Source organism: Mixophyes fleayi, chromosome 1 (assembly GCF_038048845.1).
Source record: "Mixophyes fleayi isolate aMixFle1 chromosome 1, aMixFle1.hap1, whole genome shotgun sequence".
Taxonomy (NCBI): Eukaryota; Metazoa; Chordata; class Amphibia; order Anura; family Limnodynastidae; genus Mixophyes; species Mixophyes fleayi.
Window position 1 is genome coordinate 370868021 of NC_134402.1, and position 16380 is coordinate 370884400.

A 16380-nucleotide genomic window follows, 5' to 3' on the forward strand; every position below is an offset into this window, starting at 1 on the left:
AATACCTCCAGCCACACCACCCTGTGCAATCCCAATCTTTTCTGATCTTGAAAGCTAAGCAGGATTATTTCTGTTTATTACTTGGATGGGGGAATACCTGGTGCTGTAGACATTTTTCTTTTGTTCACGTTTCCTACAATGCTGGTATTGAGATGTATAAGAGATGTAAGGTAAGTATAAAACCAATAGTTACTGCCACTCCACCCTGAACAAGCATAAATCTTGTCTGGTCTTGGGAGCTTACCAGGGGCGGGCCTGGTTAGTACTTGAATAGGAGAGCACCTGGGAATACCAGGTACTGTAGGCCTATTTATCTTTTTCATGCTTCTTACAATGCTGGTGTTGAGATGTATAAGAGATGTAGGTCGGTACTAAGCCAATACCTACAGCCACATCACCCTGAACAAGCTCAAAATGTTCTGATCTCAGAACCTAAGCACGGCCCAGCCTGGTTAGTACTTGGATGGGAGACCACTTGGGAATACCAGGAGCTGTAGGCTTTTTTCTCTTGCTCATGCTTCCTGCCATCCTCATTTTGAGATGTATAAGAGATGTAGGTCAGTACTAAGTCAATTGCTGATCTTTGCATCATATTATCCAGCTACTCGCCAGATGGCTTTTTGATTGTAGCCCATGCACATAGCCAAAGAGCCCTTCTTGCTACAACCGCCAAAGACATGCCCCTAGATGAGAAGACAATAGTATCCAGTGAAGCCTCACATAAAAAAAATCAATGCTTTCCTTGTATAATTTCTACGGAATTTAACAGACAGAATCTGCTGAATCTATCTTCAATATCTGTATGCAACATGCTGGCCCACAGTCTGAGGGCTCTGGAGACTGAGGCTATAGCTACACCAGATTTAAGTGCGACTCCAGCGGAGATCTGCAGTTATTTGAAAGAACTTTCCATCTTTCTGTCCGTAGGATTTTTTAATGAGCTCCCATCTTCTAATGGGAGAGTGGTTCTTGCCGACAGGTCGGCTAAGGCTGAATCAACTTTAGGCACAACGTGGATTCCTTTATAACTTTAAGGGTATGAAACACCCTGGATTTCACTTGATGATCAAGAAAGAGCGCATAATGTGGCCTAACAGGGGCTGGTACATCTTCAATACCCAGAGACTTATTTATGTGCTTAAGGATGACATTAACTGTGTCCAGTTAAACATCCTAGGGTCTTCCTTAATTTCCCCATCACTATCAGATATGGGGGTAAATGTATCAAGCTGAGAGTTTTCCGGTGGGTTTGAAAAGTGGAGATGTTGCCTATAGCAACCAATCAAATTCTAACTGTCATTTTGTGGAATGTACTAAATAAATGATAGCTAGAATCTGATTGGTTTTTCAAACCCGCCGGAATACTCTCAGCTTGATACATTTACCCCATGGAGTCTAACTCCCAAAAAGAGCTGATAGATTCAATGTATAGGCTGGGTTTACTGTCCCCTATATCCTCCTCCATTGGGAGTCCTGTTTCTTTTTGCCCCTGTTCCTGGGGCAGAGATTTCTGCATTGTTCTCATCATACTTGAGAAAATTTGTTTAAACTGTTCTGGAGGTTGAGAATCTTCCACTGTTTTGGGGGCACATACCACACATACAGTCCCAATATAGTCTTTAGGTAACTGGTCATCACAGGCTGCACACACATTTATTAACCATGCTTGACCCTTTCCCTTCCATAGGGATACTGCTCAAAAAATTAAAATAAACAGTTACTAACTAATCTTAAGTGCCATAACAAAAAACACCAATACTAAGGGCTTGACTTGGGGTATCTACCAGCTTTTTTGGGGTGGGCTCCTGGTCCATCTGTGCAGGTATTTCAGACCGGGTGCTGGAGTTTTGAGGCATACATGCACCATGCACCTGAAGCAGCCAATTAGACCCTTCCTATGGGCATTAGCTGCTCATCAGGTGTGTCTGTAGTGACATATTTGTGTGTCCTATATAGTGAGTCATTGGGTGTAAACAACCTTTATAATGTCCCTCCTTTGGCAGTCTGCTTTGACATACAATTGCCTCCTTTATTGTTTACTTTATCACCCTAGTTCTTTTGGGGGTTTTTTTTCTTGTTTTTTTTGTGTAATTTTTGTTTTTTTATTAAATCTTCAAAATTAGTACAAACATGAAGTACATGTAACAAGTAAGGCATGTTTTAAACTTAGAGTCACAGATAAGATTCATAATCTAAGCCACAGTAAAATAACTGAATATACAATACAGAACAATTATATAAAGATGTAATGACACAGACATAATAGGAGATGAAGAAAAGTTAAAGAGAAGGGAGGTAAGATAGGGGAGGGGGGTAACTCCACAAGGTGTGTAAAGCCCAGATAAAAGAGATAGTGTCCACAGGGTTTACATGTACTGTGACCTCTCACATAAGCATCTATCAACATTCAGATCTCAACTGAGAATAGTTAACTTGAGTTGATAAGAGAGCGGTAAGACGTGGATTCTTTAAATTCAAGCCATCGTAGCCATATTGCAGAGTATTCAGTGACCTTCTTTTGGCTGGAGAAGTATATGTCCTCCATAAGCCAATAAAGATCTATCTTCTAAACCACTTCCGTATGTCAGGGGGCACAGGAGATCACCAGTGGACTGGGACAACTGCTAAGGCGGCATTACATAGATGCCGATGTAAAGATTTTTTGTACTGAGAAATTGGTATATTTGAGATACTAAATAACCAGAAGTCTGGTCCATATGGGGCTGAGGTGCCTAAAATCTTCTCTGTAACAGTTTTCACCTTACTGCAAAATGTCACTATCACAGGGCAGGACCACCATATGTGGAAGGTGGTTCCTGGTCCAGAACCACATCTCCAACACGACCCAAGACATCCGGTGGCATTTTGCTAAGTTGAGAAGGGCATCTGTACCAACGGGAGAGGACCTTGTATCGCGAGGCTAGAGGAGGTGTATTGGAAAGCTTTGGTTCAAAATTGTTCAGAGGTTTCTTTCCTCAATTCTCTGTCTCAAGTACTGGCATAAACAGGTAATTTGGAGTATAAGTTAACAATGAGTATTTGGTATTTCTTTGAGATGGTGTTTGGGTTCGGTGGAGACGCAGCACAACTCCTCAAAGCCGGTCAGACCCTTACTTGCGCCCTTCATAACATCTCTCGATTGTAAATTGTATTTAATTTGCAGGTATGACCAAAACTCTGAAGCAGATAGGCCTAGTCTGTACTGTAAGAGAGAGAAGGCATGTACTCATCCATTAATCACCAGCTGGCCACTCCGAAGCATCTTGTCTGTGTACCAAGTTTGGAGTTTGTTCCAGCATTGAAGAGTGGGCCCAATTGTGGGATGTGAAGTGTGTGCGAGTTTGGGCAACCAGGGAAATATAGTTGTGGAGACCCCCATTGCATGTTCTTCAATATGAATCCACTACTTAAAGGGTGTCGTTCTAGTCCACTCCATCACCCTGTTTAGAAGTATCGCCTGAAAATATTTAGCAAAGTGAGGGAGCTGAAAGCCCTCCTGAGTCTTCTGCCTATATAAAATGTCATGGCAAAACCTAGGTGGCTTACCAGCCCAAACAAATTTGCGTACCAAACTTTGTAGATCTAAGAAGAGTTGGGGAGGAATATGTATTGAGAGGGTTTGGAGAAGGTATAAGATTTTTGAAAGAATATTAATTTTGATAATATTTATCCTCCCTAGCCATGAGAAGCCCTGAGAATGCCAGCGGCCAAAGTCTGCTCAAAATTTGGGGATCAATGGGATAAAATTAATTTTGTATAAGATGTCTTCCGATAGCAGTACCCCCAGGAATTTAATTTGAGAGGGACAGTGTCCCAAACCTTTCAAATTCAAGCATTAAATTGGGTAGTGAGATTAAGGGATTGGTTATCGTCGCTAGCAGAGAGCCAATTTGTGCTCTGTCGTCCCCACCCCCACCCCAGAAATATCTGGATTTTTTTTCAAATCGACCGGGCAAGTGCCTCCATATTTAAGACAAAAATCAACAAGGACAACGGGCATCCCTGACGTGTGCCATTGTAAATGGAATACGGTTCAGAGAGCAATTAATCTTAATATACGCAGTTGGGTTCTTATAGAGGGAATGTCAGGAGCCGCGACTCACTTCCGGTGTCAGTAAACGTCCCGGCCGCCTCCATGACGACTAGGGCGTCACTTCCGGTTTCTCGGGGCCGACCGTTGCAACGGCCGGACGCCGAGTGTAGCAAGCGATGCGCCCCGGCAAGTGAGGCAGCCGGGCGCATGCGCTAGGATAGCCTGCGGGCTAATTAAGTTTGGTAGCACACCTGGGATGCATTTCAGGGCTAAGCCCTGATTGGCCAAAGTCTGTATATAAGGCAGGGAGGGCTTAGCCTCCCTGCCGGTTATAGCGTCCAGTTACCTGTTAGCCTAACCTGCTCCTGCCTTGTATTGGTGAAAACCTGTTGGACTGATTCCCTGTGTATGACCCCTTTCCTGGATTTGGACCCTGCCTGTGTTTCTCGTGACCCTGACCTCTGGCTTGTTTACGACCTCTCTGTCTGCTCGTGACCCTTGACCTCGGCTTGTTTATTGGAATTGCTACCTGCTGCCGGCCCTTGACCTCTGCTTGGACTTAACTCCACTTGCCTGGGTTCTCCCCAGCCGGTACACACTTCACGACCCTCTGTCAGTCTGCAGCCCAGTCTTTCCCCACCATCAGGGGCTCCAGTGAACACCTGACTGGCAGAGTAGACTCCGGGTTGTGTTGTGCCGGCTGGAGGGGTTCCTAACATTATAACCGGCCCAAAAAACATTCTGGAGACGGAATTGGGATGGATGAAAGCGGAACCAAATCGTCTCCATTTCAAGCCCTAGTGGGTCATGTTGAGACCCTGTACCAAACGGTCCAGGGATTGTCCCAGTGGTTGTCCTCTCAAGAGGAGAACTCCCGGTCTACATTACCCATTTCCAGTTCTGTTGTTGAACCCAAGTTAAACTTGCCGGACCGGTTCTACGGAAATAGTGTCCTGTTTCGGAATTTTAAAGAAAGTTGCAAACTCTATTTTCGGCTGAAACCTCAGTCTTCTGGTTCAGAACTGCAGAGAGTTGGGATTGTCATCTCCCTCCTGCAAGGTGACCCTCAGTCCTGGGCTTTCACCCTACCGCAATCAAGTCCTATCCTGCAATCGTTGGAAGTCTTCTTCAACGCATTAGGTCTCCTCTATGATGATCCCGTTCGAGTTGCCTCTGCTGAGACTCATCTATGGGCCTTAAAGCAAGGCCGGCGCTTGGCTGAAGAATACTGCGCTGAATTCTGCAGATGGTCGTCTGACAGCGAATGGAATGATCCAGCGTTACGCAGCCAGTTTCGCTTAGGACTGTCAGAGGAGATTAAGGATTCACTTGTGCAGTATCCTTCCCCTACCTCGTTGGAGAGCCTTATGCAACTTGCTATTAAAATTGACAGGAGGATCAAGGAGAGGAGGACAGAGAAAGAGGCGTCTTCTTTTTTGTCTGCAGTTATTCCAGCTTCCACGGATGTTGAGAAGCCTACGCAGTCAGGGGCGTTTCGCCTCCCTCCTAAGGAAAGAGACAAGAGACGGTCACTAGGTCTATGTCTTTATTGTGGCAATAGGGCCACTTCTCCTGCTCTTGTCCATACAAACCTGAGAAAGGAGCATGTACGGGAAAGGTCCACTTAGGATTGCAAATTGTTTCCCAAAAGAATGCTGTCCTGGTTCCCGCACAAATCACTTTCGATGCCAGTTCCATGGCCCTGTCAGCCTTCATTGATAGTGGAGCTGCAGGCAACTTCCTCGACATCGGATTCGCTCGTTCTGCCAGGATTCCTATGGTCAAGCTTCGTTCTGCAGTTACAGTTTGTGGCCTAGATGGGAGTCCTTTTGCCTGGAGGCAAAATTGTTTGGGAGACTCCATCACTCCAACTGAACATAGGAGCTCTTCATTCAGAGTCCATAATCCTCCTCCTTATCGACTGTCCGTCAGTTCCACTGATTCTGGGTCATCCGTGGCTTTCTCGTCATAACCCTGTTGTGGATTGGGTGAAAGGAGAGATTGTCAAGTGGAGCTCTTTTTGTTCCTGAGCAGCTTCCTTCTCAATACTAGGGATGTGCACCGGCATCTTTTGAGGTCTCGTGTTTTGTGTTTTGGATCCGGATTTTCGCGATGTTTTGGGTTCGGATTTGTTTTGCAAAACACCTGCCGAAAGGTTTTGGTTCGGATTTTTTTTGAAAAAAAACTAAAAAGTGTAAAAATCCAGTTTTTGGGCTTATTTTCACTCCTACGCTATTATTAACCTCAATAACATTCAATAACAATCATTTCCACTAATTTAAAGGCTATTCTGAACACCTAACACCTCACAATATTTTTTTTTTTTTTTTTTAGTACAAAACGTTGCAACGAGGTATCTTTCTGGACTGCGTAGAGGAGTGTTTCCCACAATATAATTAAAAACCCATCAACTGGTCTGAATTACACCCAAAAATAGTATCTGGACTGCGTAGAGTAGTGGGCACTGGGCACCACAATAAAATATATAGAAAACCTTCAACAGGTCTGCATTACACCCAAAAATAGTATCTGGACTGCGTAGAGGACTGGCCACTGGCCACCACAATATAATATATAGAAAACCTTCAACAGGTCTGCATTACACCCAAAAATAGTATCTGGACTGCATATAGTGGGCACTGGCCACCACAATAAAAAATATAGAGAAAACCTTCAACAGGTCTGAATTACACCCAAAAATAGTATCTGGACTGCATAGAGTAGTGGGCACTGGCCACCACAATAAAAAATATAGAGAAAACCTTCAACAGGTCTGCATTACACTGCACATACGGCTGCTCCTCCATCCTCTCCATCATATACATGTTGGAGTTTCAGCGTGTCAAAACCCCTTGTTTTTGATAATGACAGTGCATTTTGAATATTTTTCAATTTGCCCCACAACACTGAATGTACTTTATCTATGATACGCATCTATCTTTCTTGACTGCGTAATGTGGTGGCCCCGGTACACAATTTGGTACCGAGGCCACAATATAATTAAAAAACCCTCCACGGGTCAGAATTCCACCAAAAAAGGGTATGGACTGCGTAGTGTGGTGTGCCCGGAACACAATTTTTTACAGCACCAACAATATAATTTAAAAATTGGGCATCAACTGTCACCGTTGTTTAATATCTGATACACCTAAATATGGACTGCACAGTGGAGTGGCCCCGGTAGTAAATTTGGTGCCGGGGCCACAATACCTCCTCCAACTTCCAAGTGTAGTGTTTATAAAGACAGACAGCGTCGAAGTGTTATTTGTTGACTTTCTTAACCCTAAAATTGTCCCTGTTGCAAATATTCGTGCAATGGAGAGTTACTTTTTCATTGAAAGACTTAAGCTTTCAAGTGTAGTGTTTATAAAATATAAACAACAATACAGTAGTTCTAGAGCATGACAATACCTCTTGTTTTAAATTATGACAGGGCATTTTACTTTTGGTTTAATTTCTTGAATTTGTTGCAATTTGGTTTTACTTTTTGAACATGGCAAACGACTGTTGATTGGTCATATAATGCAAAAAAAAAAGTTCCAAGATGGAATTGTCCTTGGGCCCTCCCACCCACCCTTATGTTGTTGAAATAGGACATGCACACTTTAACAAACCAATCATTTCAGCGACAGGGCCTACCAAACAACTTTGGCTGAAATGATTGGTTTGTTTGGGCCCCCACACCAAAAAAGCTATTCATCTCTCCCTGTACAGACTAAACAGGCTCTACTGAGGCAAGATGTCGTCCTCATCCTCAACCGCTGATTCCTCTCCCCCTACAGTGTGTACTTCCTCCTCATCACACATTATCAATTCGTCCCCGCTGGACTCCACAACCACAGGTCCCTCTGTACTATCTGGAGGGCAGTGCTGTACTTCATTGAGGAATTGATTATTCATTTTTATAAACATAATTTTTTCAACGTTCTGAGGAAGCAACCTCCTTCGCCGCTCACTGACCAGGTTCCCCGCTGCACTAAAAACTCTTTCCGAGTACACACTGGGTGGGGGACAACTCAGGTAAAATAGAGCAAGTTTGTACAGGGGCTTCCAAACTGCCTTTTTTTCCTGCCAGTAACAATATGGACTGTCTGACATGTCTACTTGGATGGTGTCAGCAAAGTAAAACTACCATTTTTTCAATTGTGACAGCATCCAATGCAGCGAGAGTAGACGTTGGCAGGTCCTTCAGTCCGCACCAGATGTTATCAGCATCCCCGCCAGCGCCTCTTTTAGGAAAACTGAGCTTTTTCCTCGCAGCCATAGATGTGGAAGAAAATGAGGGTGGAGCTGTTGGCATGTCACGGTCCTCTTCAGAGGACAATCTCCTGACCAGCAGGTCTTTGCACCGCTGTAGACTTGTGTCCGCCGGAAACAGAGACACAACATATGCTTTAAACCGAGGATCGAGCACGGTGGCCAGAATGTATTCCTCTGACTTTAAAAGAGTGACCACCCTCGGATCCTGGCAAAGCGTACGAAGGGCTACATCCACAAGAGCTACATGCTTGGTGTAATCGCAATGGCTTACCAGCTCCTCCCTCACTTTCTCCAGCTGCTTCTGCAACAGCCTGATCAGGGGAATGACCTGACTCAAGCTGGCAGTGTCGGAACTGACTTCTCGTGTGGCAAGTTCAAATGGCTGCAGAACCTTGCACAACACGGAAATCAGTCTCCACTGCGCTTGACTCAGGCGCATCCCCACTCCTTTACCTATGTCGTAGGTGGCTGTGTAGGCCTGAATGGCCTTTTGCTGCTCCTCCATCCTCTGCAGCATATAAAGGGTGGAGTTCCAGCGCGTCACAACCTCTTGTTTGAGGTGATGGCAGGGCAGGTTCATGTTTTTTTGATGTGCCTCTAGTCTGCGGTAGGCACTGGCTGAATGCCGAAAGTGTCCAGCAATTTTGCGCGCCACCGCAAGCATCTCCTGCACACCCCTGTCACTCTTGAGGTAATTCTGCACCACCAAATTAATGGTGTGGGCAAAACATGGGACGTGCTGGAAATTGCCCATATTTAATGCCCGCACAATGTTACTGGCATTGTCTGACACCACAAATCCCCATGAGATTCTAAGTGGGGTAAGCCACTGGGAGATAATTTCCCTCAGTTTCTCTAATATGTTGTCAGCGTTGTGCCTCTTATTAAAGCCTGTAATACACAATGTTGCCTGCCTTTGCACGAGCAGCCATTTTGTAGTTGCTGCTACTGATGCAGCTGTTGCTGTTGCTGCAGAAGGGGATGCATCTACCCAGTGGGCTGTCACAGTCATATAGTCCTTCGTTTGCCCAGAACCACTTGTCCACATGTCCGTGGTTAAGTGGACAGTGGGTACAACCGCATTTTTTAGAGCACTAAGGACACTTGATCGTACTTCTCTGTACATTTTTGGTATCGTCTGCCTAGTGAAGTGGAATCTCTACGGGTTTTGGTACCGGGCACACAATACCTCCATCAACCCTCTAAATCCCACTCCACTGATGGCGGACACCGGGCGCACATCTAACACCAACATTGCAGTTACAGCCGCAGTTATACGCTTTGCAATAGGGTGACTACTATCGTATTTTGTGGTCATGGCAAACGACTGTTGGACGGTCAATTGTTTTGTGAAAGACTTAGCGGTCTTATGACTTCCCCTCTGGGAAGATGACCGACTAACAGCAGCAACAGCAGCAGTGGCAGTAGTAGGCGAACCGCTGCAGGATTCCTCGGATGAATCCCGTATTGAGGAGGACTCAGTCTGGCTGCTGACTTGGGCTGCAGGACTGAATCTGATGGAGATCGTTGAGGAAGTTGACGAGGAGGGTGTTGCTGGTGTGTATCCAACTGGACCACGGGATTTAGGTGTCCCTGTACCGATGAGGGTCCTAGCCCCAGTTCCTGAACTAACCGCTGAACTATGAAGGTTATTCAGGTGACGTATAAGGGAGGATGTTCCTAGGTGGGCAAGATCCTTACCCCTGCTTATTTGAGCTTTACATAAGCTACATATGGCCATACATTGGTTGTCCAGATTTGGATAAAAATAACTCCAGACCGAAGAGGTGCATTTTTTGGTCTTCTGACCAGGCATGACGATGGGCTTTTTCATCCCATGGACATCAGCTGTTTCCCCCCCCCTGGTGCCTCATTTACAATAACCACATCACCATCCTCATCATCAAGTTCCTCCACAGTGCCAGCTACATCATCAATAGCCTCCTCTCGAGCCACCTCTTCCCGTACAGTGATGGGAAGGTCAGGCTTGACAACCACCAACACCCTTGGCCTCGCCTTGGGGATTTGTGATAATTTCTCTTTAGAAGGCAGAGTTGTTTGCTGTTTTGTTGCGGACAGCATAACTCTCTTCAATTTTTTTGTAGGGAGGAGGAGGAGGGCTAAGATCCGTGGGTGAAGCTGAACCACTAGTCATGAACACGGGCCAGGGCCTAAGCCATTCCTTGCCACTCCGTGTCGTAAATGGCATATTGGCAACTTTACGTTTCTCCTCAGATGATTTTAAGTTTCTCTTTTTGCTACTTTTTCTTAACTTGGGCTTTTTGGATTTTACATGCCCTGTACTACGAGATTGGGCATCGGGCTTGGAAGACGACGTTGATGGCATTTCATCGTCTATGTCATGACTAGTGGCAGCAGCTTCAGCATTAGGAGGAAGTGGGTCTTGATCTTTCCCTACTTTATCCTCCAAATTTTTGGTCTCCATTATATGTAGCACAAGATACTGCAGAATGTGTGAACTTGGTAATATTGCAGTACCAATGGACTTATACTGCTGGATTGGTTTTGCAAATTTGGTTATAATAATTTTTTTTTTTGATTTTTTAAAATCTTGGGAATAATGGGGAAATAACTATGCCCTTAGAAGCACAGAGCACAGGACACAGCACCACTGGACTGAGCACAGCACAGAACTAAACAGCACAGCACGAGATCTACCAGGACAGAGGACCACCTAACACACCCTCCCTCTACCCTGATCAATGCCCGAGTGAAGATGGCGGCGACTAGCGGGGAATTTATAGGATCCGAGTATCGCGAGATCCGACAGCGGAATTATGAGTCAGAGCCTCGGTTTCAGATTTGAATTTGGCGCCAATACCCGGATCTGTCTCGGATCGGCAACGTTCGGGTGGGCTCGGATTTCAGAAATCCGAGTGCGCTCATCTCTACTCAATACCATGAGTTCCTGGACGTGTTCTCCAAACAAGCTGCTAACTCCCTACCGCCTCATCGCGATTTTGACTGTGCCATCGAGCTGATTCCTGGGTCCAAGTTACCGAAGGGGCGCTTGTATTCTCTCTCTGGTCCCGAGACCAAGTCCATGCAAGCTTATATTGAGGAGAATCTTGAGAAGGGGTTCATCAGGCCATCTAAATCTCCTGTAGGTGCTGGATGCTTCTTTGTGTCAAAAAAAGATGGTGGACTGCGGCCCCGCATTGACTACCGGGGCCTCAATCAAATTACAGTCAAGAACACCTATCCTCTCCCTCTCATCTCAGTGTTATTCGATCAGTTAAGAGGTGCCACAGTCTTCACCAAAATCGATCTCCGTGGAGCATACAACCTCATCCGCATCAGAGAGGGAGATGAATGGAAGACGGCATTCAATACACACTCTGGCCACTACGAATATCCGGTCATGCCGTTTGGCCTCAGTAATGCACCTGCTGTGTTTCAAGATCTGATTAATGAAGTGCTACGGGAGTTTCTCGATTGTTTCGTGGTCGTTTATTAAGACATTCTCATCTATTCCAAATCATTAACTATACATTGGGGTCACGTCAAACAGGTCCTACAGAAATTGCGAGAACACCACCTTTACGCCAAATTAGAAAGAGTTTGAGGTCCAGAAGGTATCCTTTTTAGGTTACGTAATTTCTTCAGAAGGGTTCTCTATGGATCCAACCAAGGTCCAAGCTATCCTGGATTGGGTGCAACCAAATAATCTCAAAGCGGTGCAGAGGTTCCTGGGCTTCGCTAATTATTATAGAAGATTCATTCATGGCTTTGCTGATATTGTGGCTCCTATTGTCACCCTGACCCTGGTTCGCAATTTATAGCACAAATTTGGAAATCCTTTTGTACCCTGCTTGGAATCAAGATTAGCCTGTCGTCTGCATACCACACTCAGTCTAATGGGCAGACTGAAAGGGTTAATCAGTCCTTGGAGCAGTTTTTACGATGCTACACTTCTGAATTTCACGACAACTGGTCTTCCTTATTGCCTTGGGCAGAATTTACCTATAACAATTCATATCATTCATCTACGCAAATCTCACCATTCTATTGCAACTTTGGTTTTCATCCCAGATCAAATTCCTTGTATTCCCTCAGATCCGCTAGTATTCCGGAGATTCGTTCCACAGCTGCTGACCTCAAGGTCATTTGGGAAAAAGTGTATTCCGCTTTAAGGCGGGCTTTATTTTCTGCGAAAAAAAATTCGGATCGCCACCGTACCACCTGCTGCCTCAAAGTGGGTCAGAAAGTGTGGCTTTCTACACTAAATATTAGGCTCAGACAGCCTTGCAGGAAATTGGGTCCTAAATTCATCGGTCCGTTTCTCATTGTTAAGCAGATCAATGCCGTGGCATTTAGGTTGAAAATTCCTGGGTCATTAAGGATACCAAATAAATTCCATTGTTCTTTGCTCAAGCCTGTGCTATACCCAAGTCAATCCCAGCTTCCACGTCCGCATGTACAGAATCGGAATAAACCTCAAAGATACATAATACAGAAGATTCTCGATTCTAAGAACGTGCAGGGCCAGGTGCACTTCCTGGTACAGTGGAGGAATCGCGGCTTGGAAGAGCGGTCCTGGATCCCGCACGGCCAAAGTCTGCTCGAAATTTGGGGATCAATGGGATAAAATTAATTTTGTATAAGATGGAGAGGTCTTCCGATAGCAGTACCCCCAGGAATTTAATTTGAGAGGGACAGTGTCCCAAACCTTTCAAATTCAAGCATTAAATTGGGTAGTGAGATTAAGGGATTGGTTATCGTCGCTAGCAGAGAGCCAATTTGTGCTCTGTCGTCCCCACCCCCACCCCCACCCCAGAAATGTCTGGATTTTTTTTCAAATCGACCGGACAAGTGCCTCCATATTTAAGACAAAAATCAACAAGGACAACGGGCATCCCTGACGTGTGCCATTGTAAATGGAATACGGTTCAGAGAGCAATTAATCTTAATATACGCAGTTGGGTTCTTATAGAGGGAATGTCAGGAGCCGCGACTCACTTCCGGTGTCAGTAAACGTCCCGGCCGTCTCCATGACGACTGGGGCATCACTTCCGGTTTCTCGAGGCCGACCGTTGCAACGGCCGGACGCCGAGTGTAGCAAGCGATGCGCCCCGGCAAGTGAGGCAGCCGGGCGCATGCGCTAGGATAGCCTGTGGGCTAATTAAGTTTGGTAGCACACCTGGGATGCATTTCAGGGCTAAGCCCTGATTGGCCAAAGTCTGTATATAAGGCAGGGAGGGCTTAGCCTCCCTGCCGGTTATAGCGTCCAGTTACCTGTTAGCCTAACCTGCTCCTGCCTTGTATTGGTGAAAACCTGTTGGACTGATTCCCTGTGTATGACCCCTTGCCTGGATTTGGACCCTGCCTGTGTTTCTCGTGACCCTGACCTCTGGCTTGTTTACCGACCTCCCTGTCTGCTCGTGACCCTTGACCTCGGCTTGTTTATTGGAATTGCTACCTGCTGCCGGCCCTTGACCTCTGCTTGGACTTAACCCTGCTTGCCTGGGTTCTCCCCAGCCGGTACACACTTCACGACCCTTTGTCAGTCTGCAGCCCAGTCTTTCCCCACCATCAGGGGCTCCAGTGAACACCTAACTGGCAGAGTAGACTCCGGGTTGTGTCGTGGCGGCTGGAGGGGTTCCTAACAGGGAATGGATTCTATGAAGAAAAAATCGGACCCAGTCCCATGTGCTCCAGCACACCTTGTAGGAATTGCCAGTCCACCCTGTCAAAGGCCTTCTCAGCATCAGTGGATAACAATAGGATAGGAGAATGACCTCCTTTTATGTGGGACAAAACCTACATGTATTAGGTCCGGTAGGAGGGTTTTCAGGCAGTTTGCTGTAATTTTCGCAAATTAAATCTACGTTTAATAAGGATATCGGACGATAACTGGAGCACAGGGAGGGGTCTTTTCCATCTTTAGGGATAACTGTAAGGTGTGCTTCGAGCAACTGTCGGGAGAAGCCTGACTTATCAGAAATCTCATTCATAGTCCGTAGAAGGAGGGGATTTAACCTCTGGCCGAACATCTCGTAGTAGCTAATAGTGAATCCATCTGGCCCCGGACTTTTACCAGTTGATGGGGAAGCAATGACTTCTTTTAGGTTTTTTTTTTAATCCCGGACCAGGGGGCGCATTGTGCCTTCGACCACTCAAAAGCGCACTACATGGGAAAAACACCACCACCACCAACATGTCGGGAGCACCGGAGGCCTCAGACCAGGTTCCAAGACCCAGAAAGGTAAAGACTCGCCTTCAGAGTCCAGCCCTGCACAGGCCCCGCTGCTGCTACTACTACTATTATTGTAGTCAGCAAGCGTCCAAGGGAAAGCCAAACCTGGTTGAAGGTAAGCCCTGACAAAAACAAAAAAAAAAACAACAAACACTACAAAGCCTTACTCTTGCTGAGACAGGAAAAAAAACAAACCAAGTTACCAATAGGGAGGTGGAGCCACCTTATATACCCTCCAGGTGGGGTGACTTTTTCCTCTCTACACCTAGTCGGGTATTAACCCATTGTGAGGGCTGCCATGGAGTAGGAAAAGGAATTGGCCATTATACAGGACTACAATACCCTGTCAATATAATATTCTGTTTGGTGTATAATGCTATAGCATATCCAAGTTTTAGCACTTTAATTGCTTGACTGATGATAAAAATCACTCAGAGTTGCATTGTGTGTTGTTCTATTAAGGGGCGGGCCTATTATAGGGAGAAGTGTGTTTTCCTGGGAGTGGGGCTTATCCCCATCTGTCAAGCCCTCTCTACAGGTAAACACCATCATCGATTATTTCCGGCTGCCTCATGGGAAAGCCTGCTTACCACGTAACATGGCTTACCTCCTATTGCTATTGCAGTCTCGGGATGACAATATCAGAAGAAAAAATAATTTTTAATCTCAATAAGGTATGCTGGGTCACACATGCACAGATGCACCATGAACTGGTCGGCGATGCAGTAAGAGTACTCTTACCGCCACCGGCCAGTATCACTGTGCAGATGAGTATCATTAAGTTGCCTCGGCAAGATGTTCTTCTTAAATTGGGAGAAAAATAGTTTTTTTATTGCTGATATAAGCTGCGATAAACAAAAAATGTAGTTTTGTACCAGGGCATGGTATATAATCCCCCAAAAATTCAGTTACTTGTTTTAGGTTCTTTACTGTAAATGGCATGGAATTGTATGCAGTTAAATACATTAGTACATGGTAGTGAATATTTGATTTATTCTACTAGCTCACACACTTACCCCTTTCTCTATGCCAGGTCAATCTAGCATGCATATTAAATGCCTATGGTCTGTCCTGCAAGTAGTCCCTTACCTAAATTCCCAGAAGATGTAAACAGGCGACAGAAGGATCATGTGATCTCGAAGAACCAAATTAGGAGCCCTGTACTCTGATTGGTAGATTGTTTCAGTCATCCAATAATCATTGGAAAATGAATAAGCTCCTTTGGATTTCAGTATCATCTCTATGTGGATGATACATAAATTTATCTATCCTCTCCTGATCTCTCGCAATCTGTGTTGTCCCGCGTTATGGACTTCCTTTTATTTCATCTTGAATATTGTCTCGCTGAATCAAACTCAATCTTTCAAAAACTCGACTCTATATTTATATCATGTTGCATACATCTAAAAAACATTTTCAGGATATGTACATATCTCTCACAAGACACTAATAACTTTAATTCATGCATTCATCTACTGCATCGACTATTTCAATACTGGTCTTCCAAAAAATCAAAGTCTTACCCCTCTGATCTATTTTGCACGCAGCACCTAGATTGAGTTTCCTTTCAAATTGTTCTTCCTTTGCTGAGCCACTCTGTCAGTCTGTGAGGTGCTCCCGAGTGGAGGGGTGGGGGGATGTCCGAGCGCCCCCAAACGCCTCAGGGGGAGAAGGCCCCTGACTTCGTGTACAGGGCACTCGTTTTGCTGTAAGGGAAAGGGAGAATACGGGAGGGACAGCTCCACAAGGTGAGTGCACCAAGGGAACAGTCCTCGCCGCAGCTATACTCACGTACACGACTCTCCGCCGATGCCCCCTGGACTTCTGCCTACTACCTTGTCTTCCGATTAGCACCTGCAAGACAAGAAAG